Here is a 16,210-nt window from a genome sequence, read left to right as displayed (position 1 = left end):
GTTGACTGCAAAAATACTTAAGTGTATGATGATCTGTATACACTTTAAACTCAACACCATAAAGATAGTGCCGCCAAATCTTGAGAGCATGTATAATAGCATACAATTCTTGCTCATGGATTTGGCCAATTCTGTTGAGTTGGCGAAAGCTTCTGCTTTCAAAGGCCACTGGCCTACCATCTTGGCTTAACACTGCACCAACAGCCACACCACTGGCATCAGTTTCTAAGACAAAAGGCTTTTCTAAGTCGACCACTTTCAAAACTGGAGCTGTTGAAATCGCTTGTTTCATTGTATCAAAACTTTCTTGTTTTGTAGATGTCCACACATAGGGCACCTATTCTTGCAACAAATCTATCATAGGAGCTGCTATTAGAGAATAGAGCTATATAAATCTACGATAAAAACCACTTAACCCTAAGAAGGATCTAAGTGCAGTGATATTTTATGGGATTGGCCATGCCAATATCACGAAAACTTTCTTGGGATCCATTCTAATCCCATCTGCAGAAACCAAATGACCTAGATATTCAATCTCAGTCATACACAAAAAAGTCTTTTCCTTGTTGGCAAACAAACTTGTTTCATGCAACGCTTGAAAAATAGAAATTAAATGTGATTTATATTCTATGAAGTTCTTGCTATAAACTAGCACGTCATCAATGAAATCTACCACAAATTTACCCATAAAGGGTCTTAAAATATCATTCATTAACATCATAAATATAGTAGGAGCATTAGTTAATCCAAAAGGCATAACTAAATATTTGTATTGACCAAATCTAGTTCTAAAAGTTGTTTTATATACATCCCGTTCTCTTACTCTTATCTGGTGATAACCACTCTTTAAATCTATCTTACTAGACAGTGGCTCCAGCAAGAGCGTCTAAGAGATCATCGATCCTAGGCATAGGATATCGATGCTTTGACAGTAATTTTATTGAGTGCTTTGTAGTCTATGCACATCCTAAAAGAACCTTCTTTTTTCTTTACAAGTAAAATAGGCGAGGCAAAAGGTGAAAAACTCGAACGAATCAAGCCTTTACTAAGGTATTCGTCCACCACCTTCTTGACCTCGTTCTCCTCTTTGAGACTCATGCAATACGGTGGTCTAGCAACTGGATTAGCTCCTAGAACGAGCTCAATCCTATGCTCCACATTCTTGTGAGGAGGTAAACCAATAGGTAACTCAGTTTTAAACACATGCTCGTATTCCGCTTTTATCTTATTAGAAAGATCTAAAGCTGGGGTGGTAAAACTGCCACCACGAATCCATCCTTGGATTTGATTTAGAAATATTTACAATGTAACAAAAGTAAATATACTTACAATCTAGCTTGAGCATTTTGGTAGCCTTTAGCACTTCCAGTTCTGGGAAATCGGATTCCCCGTGAATCAAAAGGCGTCTGCCGCTATGCTCGAACTGGATGACATGGGAAGAAAAGTCTATCGTTGGTTTCTTCCACGCATGCCATTGCTTGCCGAGAACTAGATCGAATCTCGCAAGCCGTGTAATTTCGAAGTCCAATCTATCCTCGTAGGACTGGATCTTGAATGGGAGTTCTCTGACTGGACGATCCCATACCTCTGTGCCCTCACCATCAGCTAGCTCCACTGTTAGCTGTATTCTGAAGGCTGCGTTTGGAGCTTTAGAGATTCTTGACAAGCCTTGAGCTTATTACATTATGAGTAGAGCCAGTATCAAAGAGAATATTGACTGGCATTCCTTGCACAGTCCCCTTCATTACTATAAGCTCTGTGTCTGCTGAAAACTGGTAACCCTGCTGTGCCCCAGGAGATAAGACTGCATCTGGAGCTGTAGGCACCTTCTTGGTTACCGAGATAGCTAAAATTCTTTTAGGATAATCTTGTGGAGTGTCATCCATCAAGTCATCCTCACTGTCCTCTGACACTTGCATTGGATTAACAACCATATTAGCCGTTATCTTGGACTTCTTTGGGCAATCTTTAAATTTATGCTGGCCCATACATCCATAACATAGCCCTTCTTTCATGGCTTTATCCCTTTGCTGCAGAGTAAGCATAGATCTATTAAAATCCCTTTTCGCCATAGCAGAAACCTTTCTTTTGGTCCCTTTGCAGTTTTAATCATATGAATCTCTCTAGACACTTTACCCCTACCCTCACTGGTGGATGGCAAAGTAGAGGAAGCTGGGGCCAAAAATCTAGGGGTGCGAGTCCAAGAGGATTTCTGGCCTCCACCTCCCGAAGGAAATTTCTTGCCATCCTCAAGCACAATTGCTAAGTCAATGGCTTCATTCAAAGTAGAGCATTTCTCTTTGTGCACTAGAGGCCGAAGAGTCTCTTTAAGACCCAGCATAAATTTATGAACTTGTAGGAAATCGAAAATATGCTCTGGTGCTTTTAGCAAGACTTCCCGATACCTATCTGCATATTCTTGAACAGAGTAGTTCTTCTGTGACATGAAGAACCAAGAATCAAGCGCTCGAGTGCGCTCAGGTGGCACAAAATTATTATAAAATATGACTTTAAAGGCATTCCACGTAACAGGCTCCACTTTGTCCTACTCTATCTTCCTCCACCATCGATGAGCCACATCAAGGAGGTTATATGTGGCTTGCTGAATCTTAGCCACATCATCAGTTATATTGCACAGCCTAAAACATTGCTCCCACTTGGAGAGCCATTGTTCCACTGCATCCGCTGTGCGGGCTACTGCATTGCCATTATATTTAGGCGGTTTGAGATCTTTAAGCTGCCACCTGGCTCGCCCCAAAGTAGGTACTCTAGCTGAGGTCCCTGGCTGCCCAAGATCGCCTTGATTAATTTCCTCATCAAGAGTGATGGATATGGACTTTTCTAATTCTTTTCCCTGCATTTCAGTCAACTCTTTCATTTGACTAAGAACTCATTGCATGGTATTTTCTATAGAATCAATGCGAGCAACCATAGTAGTCACATCAATTGTTTCATCCTCATCATGCATGGTCATATCGGGTACATGTTGTTGTGAGGATTCCCCTTCCATGTTTTCCCTTTTTTTTTTAAATGAACAAAGTTTATGTTTTTTTGTTTTAAATATATATAACTTGATGAAACAAAAGGGTATGGAGAAAGCACCCAAATATTTACATGTACCAAACTGTCATGCAAATACTGAAAGACTGAATTTCCAAAGCACACAAGTGTATATAAAAACACTAAATACACTTAGAACTTCTACACTTTATTGCCTTTGAGTGAAATTTGCCATCATAACAACGTAAAATGCAAGATAGCCCCAAAAACTATGCATCAATTGCCCCAATTTTGCTTAAAACCTGTATTTTACGAAGATTTAGATGCAAAACAAGTCCAATTTTGCTTTTTGATGCAAAAGACTAGAAATTGCAGAGCATAAAAAAGCCACAAATTGATGTGCAATTCACTCTATGCACGCCATTAGGGCCAAAGGTGAAAACATTTGGGCCCTGTAAGGAAGTGATTAACTTGTTAATTTAGTAGAGGTTTTAGATGTCAAACGTCTCCAAATATAGCTGTTGTTACTAGATTCGTGAGTATTTTCTCCATTTAAAGCGTATCTTTGAGTATATCTTAAAGCATAGTATTCACCGCCATCTCTCTTGTATTTTGAGAATCTCCCTTGTTTTTTTAAAATTTTGATTCTCCCTCCATATAGCTTGACGCTTCTCCCTCTTTCTTCTTTGTCTCACCGAGAACTTGCTCCCTTCTTCTCATTTTTATCTTTCTCATAGTACAAACTCTAGCTATAACCTCAAGCTATGTCTACCTCAAATACACGTCCCTCATCTAAATTCCATATTAACATTAAACTTAATCCTGAATATGCCACAACACGTAGTCTAAATCTGAGAGCATTGACAGATGCCGAAGAAGCAAACAGACTACGCATGGAAGGGAAGAAGCACATTGACCTATGGGTTGATGGGAGTATTTATCCAAGAGATCCACTAACTGGAAGGTACCCTGCCTTTGCTTCTGTTCACGACCTTGTTAGGTTTGTTGGGGATGGTGTTAATTGTCTATTAGGATACTGTTCAAGACTTTCCGGCTGTGGTAATGAACAAGTAAATCATCTTCGTTATTTAAACACATTATTAATGAATTCTCAGAACCAAGTTAGGTAGCTTTTAGAGAAAATTAAAGCACTTGAAGAATCCAATAAAAAATTGAAAGAATCCAATAAAAAATTGAAAGAATCCAATGAAAAATTGAATTCCCTTAAGAAAACTCCTATTGGTTTTAGAGAAAGAATAAGGCAACTAAAACATATAAATGATCTGTCAGGGACATGTGGGGGAAGAAAGAGAAGAATGAAACTAGCTAGGGAGTACATTTCTCAAGTTTCAGGGCTAGATATGAATAAATCTGAAGACAGAATTTAACTTCTTAATGAAACAATGAATGGATTAGACATTATAAAGCTTTTGAAACTTCCTGAGAATAAGAAATTGAGAGGACTTGCCCTTCGAGAGTTGCGAACTCACTAGTAAAACCTTCACAGATTGTAGACGCATGTGATAGAGTTGGGGTAAGCAGAAGGGGATATCGTGCACTCTCCGGACTTTGGTTCAAAAATTTGAAACATCAAAACCGTTTAAGCCATTTGGTTTGCCAAGGCCACACAATGTAGTAAAACTTAGACATCAATTAAATCAGGAAATACCAAACTACTTTGGGGAATGTTATCATATTGTGGGTTCAATGCCTTATGAGAAACAAAAGAAAAAATCCATCTTTGAATATAATGCATTTAATAATATATGGATGGATCTCAGAAAAGTTCAGATTGCAATGGTCCGACTCTATGGAATCAATGTTAGTGAGTGTGACGGGAAACTCATATTTGTGTTGAAGTTGGATGAAGCTCAAATTCTTAAATGCCAAAAAATGGAGAGAATAAGTATCTATATTATGAATAGAGCCCTGGATTTTAGCCTATGCAAGAGAGATACCCCAGGTTATAAAGTACAATCAGGGTAAATTGGCTCTGCCCAAGTACCTGTGGTGGAAAGCCATGAGACTCTCAAATGGCTATTCTCTCATACAACTATTCCAAGTATTATGCAAAACCAGGTTGTAGATGAACTTCTCGAGGTTGACGGTATTGGTAGCTTTACAGTTGAGTGGCATTTGAGTGCTGACTTAAAGACGCTTAAGTCAATGTTTGGTATTAGTGGAGGGGCAAACACAAAATATCCTTGTATTTACAGTATGTCTAGTGGCATCGGGGATAAGGATTGGATAGCAGATGTGGATATAGGGAAGCCACCTTCCAGACATTTGGCAAATTTATCAGACTATCAAAACAATAGGATGATTTGGGATCCGATCCTCCCGTTCGAGCTTAAGAATATACACATTTGTACATTACATGCTGAAATTAGAATACTAGACAAATTGCTTCGCTTACACTTAGACTATGCTTATTCAATCAAGCCTACACGACTTGTAGATGGTTGCATAGAAAAATGCGAGATCTTGCTCTCAAAAATGGGTTTTCATGGTGGCCAAGTCCATCTGAAGAAAGACCCAAATCTTTCAGGGGGAACAGGTGATGTCTTATAGGATGTTTCAATGGGAGGAGCAAAGGCAAGAAGATTTCTTAGTAACCATGACTAAAAGTAGGTTAATGCAATGTGGGACTGTTGGAAAGAGCTTTGCAGGATAACAACTAATGTATCAAGCTGACCGGATATCATGAATAAAAGAATGTTGGTGTGGAAAAGACTTGATGATTTTCTCCTGCTACTTAGAAAACAAAAAAGCACTTCTACATATGCAGCTGACTTCAAAAATTCAATCACAGTTTTGATTAAATCTATAAAAGACGCATGGGGAGAAAAGGACCCCCAAAGTTTCGCTTACAAGTGGATTTGGAAGCAGAATATGCAACCCTGCGAAGCACTCGTGTACTGACAACAAACATTTCACATGATCAACAACGACAACAGGGTGTAAAGGCTATTGATTTGTGGACTGACGGAACTCTTTACCCAATAGACCCAGTATCTGGCACTCCACCCCCATTCCGGAATATTGCAATGCTACTGCGTTTTGTTGGCAATGGCTACAGTGGGTTGCTTGGATATTGCAGGAATCTGCACACCCTTTTCTTGGATGAGGCTGGAAGAAGGAAAGCAATAGAAAGTGCATTGGAGCAGCTTCAAGAATCATCAAGAGTTGAGATAAGAAGGCTAACTGACAAGGTTAATGAGCTTTTAGAGCAGGTAGATGTTCATAAGAAGAAAGCAAAAGAGGGCACTCGCTCATTCCAACAGGTTGCCGACAATGATGTTCATCTCCACCAATACTCAGCACGTAACCTCAGGCGTCGCATTGACCATCTCACACACCTTCCCATCGGCTATCATGTGAGAAAAAGGAAGCAAAAAGCTTTGGAACTACTTTCTAAGAATGGCGATGCACATAAACGACGAGTTCAAGCAACCAGGTAAACTTTGGATTTGTACTTTTTGAAACTAATTTTGATAAAGGGATAATGTGTTCAACATGTAATTCATGGACTCTTCATTGCCTTCTTGTAGGGAGTGTGCAGGAGCATTTCTCGGATGCAACGGCACTGACAACAATCAAATACAGGCCTCTCTACTTCAACACCTTGTTCTTGGCAAGGACATCATCAGCTTTATATCTAATCCCTCAAATGCAAAGTTAAAGACAAGCCATTTTTCATCACTTGGTTCGTGATCTACATAATACTATTACTCCAAGAGAGATGTTGGATGTAATGGACTCAGCAGGTATCAGCCAAAAAGGTTATAGGGCAATGTATAGGTCAATCACTTTAGGGTTGCGGGCGAATGGATTCATGCGATCCTTGCTTCCAACTCCTTACAGCTTGGAGATGGTAAGGAAGTGTGCTAATGGTGGTGTTGCAACCATGTTCAATGGATTCAAGTGGGTAGAGGATATCATGCCATGCTCAGAAAAGCCTTTTATATATAATACATTTAACAATGTCTACATCGACATGGAAGAGTTGCAAAAAGCAATGGTTCGATACTATGATCTTACCATTGAAGAGACACGTGGAAAAGACATATTTGTCTTAAAGTTGGACGAATGTCAAGTTGTAAAGGGTCAAAGATTGGAGCGCGTGAGTTATGAGCAGAGCACTTGAGGGAAAGCCTTTGGAGTGTGAAGAGCTTGATGCAGGGCAAATTGCTGGACGTAAGGAACGGCAAAATTACTATGGGGTACAGTCGGTGGCAAGCAGCATGGGTTCTCCCACATGAGCGCCATGATACTTTGAGGTGGTATTTCACACGCATAGGAATTGATCAGATCATCTCTCGGCAAGTCAATGGTGAAAAACTTGATGTCCCTGGGATAGGCTGCTTTGAAATTGAGTGGCACTTGGGTGGTGATCTAAAGACCATCACGTGTATGTTGGGATGTAAGACAGGGGCAAATACTTTATTCCCTTGCATATACTGTTGCCATTCCAAAAAACCAGTGAGGGCAGCAGTAAACGGGAAGAAACCCATGAAAGGCAAAGGGCAAAGTCAAAAAGGTGCAAAGAATTCATCACAAGGTGATGCTCAAAAGGGGAAAAGCTCAAAGGAATGGCACAATGGTATATTAAGTTGTGACCAAAGCAAGCCATCTAGTCATGACCAAGAGGACCATAGCTGGAACCCAATTTTGGACATTCCACTATGTCAAGTGTATGTATGCACATTACATGCAAGACTCAGGATTTTAGACAAGCTACTGATGCTCCATATTAACTATGCATGGAACATGGAGCCAACAGAGCGACGTAATGAGTCAATACACGCATTGGAGGGTGTTCTTTCCTCTATTGGACTCCATTCTGGAGCAGTCGTCTTGACAAAGGACAAGAAATCTAATGCTACGCAAGACAACCCCAATAAAATTTGCATGGGTGGGTCAAGGCACTTGCTATCAAACTACTCCAACTCTGCTAGCCACACCAAATTTGAAATTTGGAAGGAGGTGTGTGATGTGACAACATACAGAGGAAATGACAACAGGCTTGGGCTAAAACGTGCACGTGTATGGGACGCTTGTGATAAAATGGCCGCCCTCTTAGAAAGGCCTCATTTGGGTGACCAAGAGATTGAGGCATTCAAAGAAACTATTTGTAAATTCACAGAGCAAATGGTTGAGGCATGGGGAGAGACACACGTTACTCACTATATGGTATGTAATATATCATTTTAGCTCATATAATAGCCCTCTTAATGCTTCTTAAGTTGTAACATTTTTTTGCAGCATATATAATACGTGCATGCACCATACTTTCTTGACCATTATGGCTCTCTTGGAATTTGGAGCAACCAAGGCATGGAAAAATCACACTACCAGGCAAAGGCAGCGTACTTCAAGAGCACTCGTCATGGTGGCAGGAAAACCAAGAGTAACGCTCTTCATGAAATGTTCAACTGGTTCTATCGAGTTCTTATTGGGAAGGGAAGGCGAAGGTCCAAATCTAAATTGTCTTTGAGACGTCAAATAGTGAAAGTAGTTAGTATACGAAGAACTCAGGGATACAATCAATCGCATGCTAGGGAGAGACTTCGACAAGAGCCCTCCCTCCACCCCTAGTAGGATAGATCATCTTTTTGTACTGATCCCCTTCCAGGCATCCCTTTGTAATGGACGTTGTAAATGTATATTTTCAATCATCCCTTTGTAATGATCCACAATGTATTTCTGGATATCAATGAGAAAATTTTGTTTTTGTCTAATTTCTGTTATTTGTTTACACATTTTGTTGATTTGTACTTGCAATCAATGTATATATATTTGTTACTTCGCTCTAAAGGTCGCTACTGAGTTGTGAGTGCAAAAACATGTCTCAACTAGTAATTCTGCCTTAATGAAATCCAAGAATGTCTGTGAGGTAAGATGTAGCAAAGATGTACCAAATTGCGAGTACACTAGCATGCTGGGACCGGACCTGGAGCGAACGCGAGCGTGTGCAGGGCGGGCAACATTCAAGACTGGCAAAATGATCCAAAAGTCGACCTCCGTGTGCGCGGGAGTGCCACGAACGCTACTGGGACGACCGTGGGCGCGCGGGACCGCAAAAAATGGCCATGTGTGCTATGGCGCGCAGAAAGGCATTTTGACCTGGGACGACCGTGGGTGCGCGGGACCGCAAAAAATGGCCATGTGCGCCATGGCGCGCAGAAAGGCATTTTGACCTGGTCAAAATGCCTTTCTGCGCGCCATGGCGCACATGGCCATTTTTTGCGGTCCCGCGCGTCCACACGGTCGTCCCGGTAGCGTTCGTGGCACTCCCGTGCACACGCATGTCGACTTTTGGATCATTTTGCCGGTCTTGAATGTCTCCCGCCCTACACACGCTCGCGTTCGCTCTAGCTCCGGTCCCGTCATGCCAACATACCCGCAATTAGGCCGGATTCTCACCTCGCTAGCTTGTGCCATGTTTAGCTAATTATTTCATCTTCATGTCTCCCTCCTACCTTAAACCACTAACAATAAAATCACCTTGACTTTTGGCAAATACACATGATTTATTCAAATGAGAATTGATACAAAAATATCATAAACATTTAGAAATGAGTTCACACAAACTTGAAGCAAAGACGACCAAAAATTCTATTACAAAATCAAGTGACAATTACATTTTGTGGATAAGATCCTGGAATACATCATGGGGGATTGTCTTAGAGGCCGGTCTTTCTCCTAGGCTTTTTACAATTTCAGAGGGGTTATCAATACCTTGGGCTATACTAAGGGCACAATGGCCCAAGATCGAGCCAGGGTGCTTGCCAGTAAAGCTATAGAGGGCAGCTTCTCTATTGACTAGAGTACATTTGTTTGCGTTAGAAGATAACGCATCGTCCGACAAAATAGCACTTAGTGCTTTACATTTTAAGAGCTCAGCATGGGCGGTGTCGGAATACTCTGTGTGAATGACTCTAACTATATTAGAGGTAAGTCAATCTGAAATTTCTCTCCCTCTTTAGACCCACCTTGCATTCCAACGTACATAGCAATCACTGAGAGTGATTCGTCCTCCCGTAGCCCAAGTGTCTTTGCTATGTCATCTAAGAAAAGGAACTCTTGCCCATCCATGATAATTGGATGCAAGGATAATATGGAGAGGTCTGAGGCCTCATCCATCACTTCCTCCCCTTCTATCATTATGTCTGGCACCTCCTTGGGTTGCACATCTTGCATGAGGACGAGTGCCATGGAGGCTTCCATTACCTCTGACATTGGCTCAATCGGAGCTTGGGCCTCTCGCATCGGCTCCAATGCCAGGGATTTGGCCTTTGCCTTGCCTTTGCCGCTTTCTTTCCCAACCCCCTCTTGAACCAGCAGCACCAAAACCATATCGCACTTGAGAAAGGTGTTCCCGATGTTCCCAATCTCTAAATCCATGAGAACATCAGCGTCCTCAACCCTATAGTCCCTTTCCGTCAAGCCTTTCACGAAGCGTGCTAGCCGAAACCGAAAATTTTTATCTGCCCTGAAAATGTGCTTGACAAGATCAAGGGGCACCCATAAGCCCTTTGCCTCCTCAAATTCGATGGCATACTTGCTGATGTAGTTCTCCATGTATTCAGTGAATTCATGGAAATCAATTGCATATGCGTGCACAGTGGCCTCCACATCAATTGAGCCCTCAAAAATAGGGAGGAACTCAGCGACCCTGTGGAGCATATTGATTTTCTCTAACTTTGCGAGGAGGGCATCGCGTAGGGATGCCATGTGAAAGAGTGCTTGTGTGGAATTGAGATGAGCGAAATAGGAGCAAGATAGCTTGAGCACAAAAACTTGAAGATGAATGTGAAAAATGAACTCAAGTAATTTATAGATGACTTTTTTAAGTGAGTTAAAAAAAACCACTTTTTTAAACAAACACAATTTTTTAAACGAGTACAACTCAAAATTGTATTGATTCCATCCAAGTTCACGTACATGGTGCTTGTTTGACATCTACACATCTAGGGAAACTAATTTCTCTGCAAAGAAAGGATTGTTCCTTTCTTTTGCGTACAATAGAGCTATTGATTACAAAAGTGAAATCGCCAGTCAATGCAAATCGGAGAGCCAAATATTCACGCAGGTTGGCAAGTGACCAGTCATCATTGACGGCAATGTCTTGCACCTCCCTGTCTTGCATGGAAACATGAAGCTCAACCTGATCTACGGACGTTGTGTCCGAGTCTAGTGCTTCCCATTCGCCCCTTGTAAGTTTCCATCACCTGTAAGGGAACACAATGGACAACTGCTGCTTTGCTATGTGATACCGCACAACAACCTTCTCGACCATAACACTGCATTTGATGGTGTCACCATTATGCTGGACAATCTTTGAATCCCATGCAGGTGATAAAAAATGACTGAGTGTCCCCTCCCCCTTTGCAATCCACATAGTCGGGGTGCGATGGGTGTCACCTGCACGAAAAAAGTGCACAAAGATATGTATAGGCATATAGCATGTTATGGTTGCTCTGTGAGAGCCATACGTGCACTTCATGGCATTCTGCACATCGCTTTCAATCCGACTACTAGTAAGGGCCACTGAGGAAGTGTCAGGGATTGGCCACTCAGGAGAGGTGAGAGTTGGTGCAGATGTTGGCACCAATTTTCCCCAACCATTTGTTGTCGTGGGAACAACATATGTGTGCTCGTAAAAGAGGATGTCGCGAGCAAGAAGTTTTGCAGTTGAACACCCTGCATAGATCAAATTACCTAGCTCCACATGGTATGCTTGAAATGTTCCGGTAAGCACCTCCAAAGGCTCCCATTGTACAAAGTTGGAGATAAAGACATCTGCAAGGAGTTCCACAAGAAAAATTGATGCAATATCTTTGGCTAGAATTAAACCAAAAGCTGTCAAAAAACCTAGACCAAAGAACAGTAAGACTTACAATTTGCAGGAAATCGCTAGTGGTTGTTATCTAGTTTTAGCTGCGTAGCTTCGTAAACATGTTGGACCTTTGCTAGCTTCTTCCCATCACTCGTTTGCTTGAGCTCCACAATGCGCCCTTTCCAATGGTGGCTACGCATGCCAATTTGTCGCCGAGAAACCTTATGGGCACCTCTCATGCTGGGCTGCATTGTCACCCAATCCCATCTCTCATACCTTTCCATGTTCCAATGCCCTTCCTCATCTTGACAGTTGCTACAACAGAAGGCTTGAATAGTTGCTGAAGGTCTTCGAGCTTTAGAAGAAGACATGAGAAGGTTGTAAGGAGGAAGTATTGACTCTTGAAGCAAAATACTAGACTGGCTGCTTCACGTGTAGTGGCTATTCCATTGTATATCCACAGGGAAGAAGGCTGGAGTGAGGAAATCTAAAAGTGAGAAGGGAATAAAGCTCTCCATAGCTTTTCACAGCTATTGCATTTCAGATCTAGGCTTGTAAATAGAGACATGGAGGTTGTAGATGAAGCTGCCATAGCTTAGTTGTACTACTATACCTCTGAGCTAGGCTTGTGAGTGAAGATGGAGGTTGTAGATGAAGCTTCCATAGCTTAGTTGTGCTACTGTACCTTTGAGCTAGGCTTGTGAGTGAAGATGGAGGTTGTAGATGAAGCTACCATAGCTTAGTTGTGCTACTGTACCTCTGAGCTAGGCTTGTAAATGAAGATGGAGGTTGTAGATGAAGCTTGCCATAGCTCAGTTGTGCTACTGTACCTCAGCTAGGCTTGTGAGTGAAGATGGAGGTTGTAGATGAAGCTTGGGGTTGTTGCAAGATCAGGGTGTCCAGTTTTATCCAGTTTATGCTGGACTGGGACAATGCTTGGAGAGTAAATTTTGGGGAGCAAGGTACTTAAAATGGGATCAAGCAAATAATAGAAAGTATGCTTGTCCTTAAATTAATCCAATATAACATAAATTAATATAAATTAGTCTAATTAATTAGAATTAATCAAAAATATGATGAAATGATAAACAAATGATCTTTCCATACTTAAGAGTGATCCAATTTATTTTTCCATAGATGCACCATTACAAGTACACTAGTCCCTATAGGTTTTAGATGATTCACATCAAAAATGTAATTTTACTAATTAGATTATTAATATTTGCAGGCCTTCTGATAGTCTGGAAGAATTTTAAAAAAGAGATCATTAAAAATCCAACCATTGGATTTGCAATTTTTACTAACCACCACATTCTACTAATGTCTCAGTATCTACCCACTCTTTTGATCTACAAGATTGAGGATTTTAAGTGGTAGCTATTGTGGGTACAAAAAGTGGTGTATATTATAACACTTTAAAGACCATGAAATATTTAAAGAAAATAGACAAATATCTTAAAATTTTCTCAAAAAATCAAGTTAAGCTCCATATTTTGTGAAGATCTAAGGTACAAAGTGGGAATCTCATATGAGTTTATATGTAAAAGATATTAGCATTTTATGGAATCAGTTCAAATTTGGGACAGGGTGTATACATTGACTTTGTACCTAAGAAAATGAGGACTTTTGACTATCTAATGCTTAATCAAATTATGCAACTATATTTCCAACTTGGAATATGATGTTCCAACAAAAGAACTTGAAACAAAATTCCTTCATTTGCTAGGAGAGATTAGCCACTAAAGGTAAACAAATGTCTGTTTTTTTTCTATTTATAGGGTGCCTGAGTGGACAAAACTGGGCACCCTGATCTTGCAACCACCCCTTGCCATAGCTTATTTTTGCTGTTGTACCTCAGATCTGGGCTTGTGAGTGAAGAAAGAGATAGATATGAGTGTTTCAAAGCCAAAAAAGGCCTTTTGCAGGTAGAGAGAGAGTGAAAAATGCCCAGGCTTAAGGAGAAGATGTTGAGGCTATTTTGGAGGGAAAAAGGAGAGGGAGAGAGTAGAGAATGTAGGTAAAGGTGCCTTTATTACAAGAGAATGAAGGACTTCTGGAAAGTGACCCAATGATGGCTGCAACAAGATTTGGGCCTATAAAAAATAGGAGGAATATCCAAAAAGTTAAATATTTTTTTATTTTTTTGTGAATTTAAAATAAGAAAATGCCTAGACCTCTAAGTTTGACTCCTACTTTTCAGGTTCTTACAAACCCATGGTTTCAGTCCACATGGCATTTCTACATTTACCTATTTCTTAATCACCTTGATTAGGCCATGGCAAATTAAAGGGCCCAAGAAGACCCCATTCAGGTCCTAATGCAAAGAAGATGCTGTCAAGAAAGTAGCTGAAGATGTGAGAGAGATCAGCAATGCACATGTTTTATTCTTTGATGGTTCATATAGGAAAAGTCATGATGCAGCCTCTGGTGGCATAGCGTTGTATGACCCATAGGGAAAGCTAGTTTGCAAGCAAGGTTTCAAAGTCGATGCTCATATAGGAAAACTCATGATGCAGCCTCTGGTGGCATAGCGTTGTATGACCCATAGGGAAAGCTAGTTTGCAAGCAAGGTTTCAAAGTCGATGCTCATACTAATAATGAAGCGGAGTATTCTACATTGGAGGCAAGGCTACATATTTGCATTAAGCATGGTGTCAGGAGACTATGCATAAGAGGTGATGCTCTACTGGTGGTAAAGCAAGTACTGGGAGTATGGAAGAGCAAAAACTCTGCATTAAGGCACAAGTGTTTGAAGATCAAGAGCTTGTTGAAGAAGTTTGAAGCATGGAGCATTAGGCATGTGGAGCGTTCTCTTAATGTAGAAGCACATAAAGTAGCCCAGGGAATGATTGGCGAGCTATATGTGTTAAAGGCCAATCTGCCACTTTATCGGGGTCGTGAATGTTTGACATTAGAGGAGGAGGTTTTGTTGACAAGAGTCATCCCCAAGAGTATTGAGAAGGCAAAGAAGTATAGTTTTGTACGCAGAGCTTCCAAGTACAAGCTCATTGGTGACATCTTATACATGCAAGGGGCTGATTTGGTGTTAAGGCATGTGCCGTGGAAGGAAGAGCTATACCGAGTGCTCGAGGAGAATCATGAAGAAGCATGTGGTGGTCACTTTGCATTGAAAATTACATTGCACAAAATTTTACAGGAAGGTTACATATGGCCAAGTATACAAAAAGATGTATATCACTGGTGTAGCTCATGCGAGAGGTGCCAGGTGATAGGCTGTTTTTTGCTAAGATTTTACAGGTGTTTGTATATAGGTAGGTAGCGTTGTCAGAAATAAAATAAGGCTGGATGCTCTGGCAGATGAATGGATGTAGCATGATGTGTGGCAGACCCTATTTTGCATGGATTCATCTGAGGTAAGTGGTGATAGCTCGGGGTTCTTTTTGTATCATGGGTAGATGATGTGGATGTGGAATCCTTTGCCTTCACTTTGGCTAGAGGTTGGTGTTTGTCGCCTTGTGGATGGATGAGAACGGTGATTCTCTAATGCTATCCTTGTGGATGGAAAAGATTTAAGGTAAGATTATTTATTAGCACAGAAGTCAATTGGTTTAGTGTTTGGTGTGTATTGATGCATCTTCTTTCTGTGACGTTAGATCCTCCTATATGGAATGTTTGACTATCTTGGATACTAGGAGTCAAATATTGAAATTTTTGAGGATGACGGAATGTTTGTGTGTATATACACACATTGCAACACAATTTGTGAGTAGAATCGACTAGAATTCTGGACAAATAAAGCATTTATATTTTTGAATGCTCATAATCTCTAAGAAAGCTATATTATTTGGATTTTTTATAATACCACTGTTAGGTTCCCATGAGGTTGGGGCCCCTAGCAATTCAAACTAGCAAACCTAGTTGAACAAAGACTAATTGATTGAGTTTATATGCTCTAACTACATTGTATGCTTTAAGTGCGGAATAAGAACATTAAGTGTGGACATTTGGTTTTGGTTTTAATTCTTTTTCTCTTCACACTGTCTCCAACAAATTAGACTTCTATTAACTTGTTTGAAGAAAAGGACCTTAAATTGATCATCCAACATGAGCCAACCCTATATATGTATATATGTAGGTATGTATATTGTATGTATGTTTTATACATCTCTATATGTATATCTCACACACACAACACACACACGCGCGCGCGCGCGCTGTCATGATGGTTGCGGTTTAGTTGAGAGAAGACAAAGCAGTAGAAATTTCATCCATTTTTTAGATGCACTACAACTTTTCCCTGCAAGGTCGATCGCCTTCCCTGCTCTTAGGCGCACACACACCCTTCTGAGTCTCTCAAGCTATCTCTTCTCCCTCTCACTCATAACCAAAAAGCAATACCTCTACTCC

At 40.8% G+C, this 16,210-nt stretch overlaps 1 pseudogene; it reads left to right on the top strand.

Moving 5' to 3' along the window:
* The first annotated feature begins 3,764 nt into the window (after positions 1–3,764).
* Positions 3,765–6,259, top strand: LOC147615043 (uncharacterized; annotated as a pseudogene).
* The last annotated feature ends 9,951 nt before the right edge of the window (positions 6,260–16,210 follow it).

This window comes from Cibotium barometz, chromosome 41 (genome assembly GCF_041138505.1).
Source record: "Cibotium barometz isolate CiBa-2024 chromosome 41, ASM4113850v1, whole genome shotgun sequence".
Lineage (NCBI taxonomy): Eukaryota > Viridiplantae > Streptophyta > Polypodiopsida > Cyatheales > Cibotiaceae > Cibotium > Cibotium barometz.
Note: the sequence above shows the minus strand (reverse complement) of the source record. Positions and strands in the feature narration are given on the sequence as shown.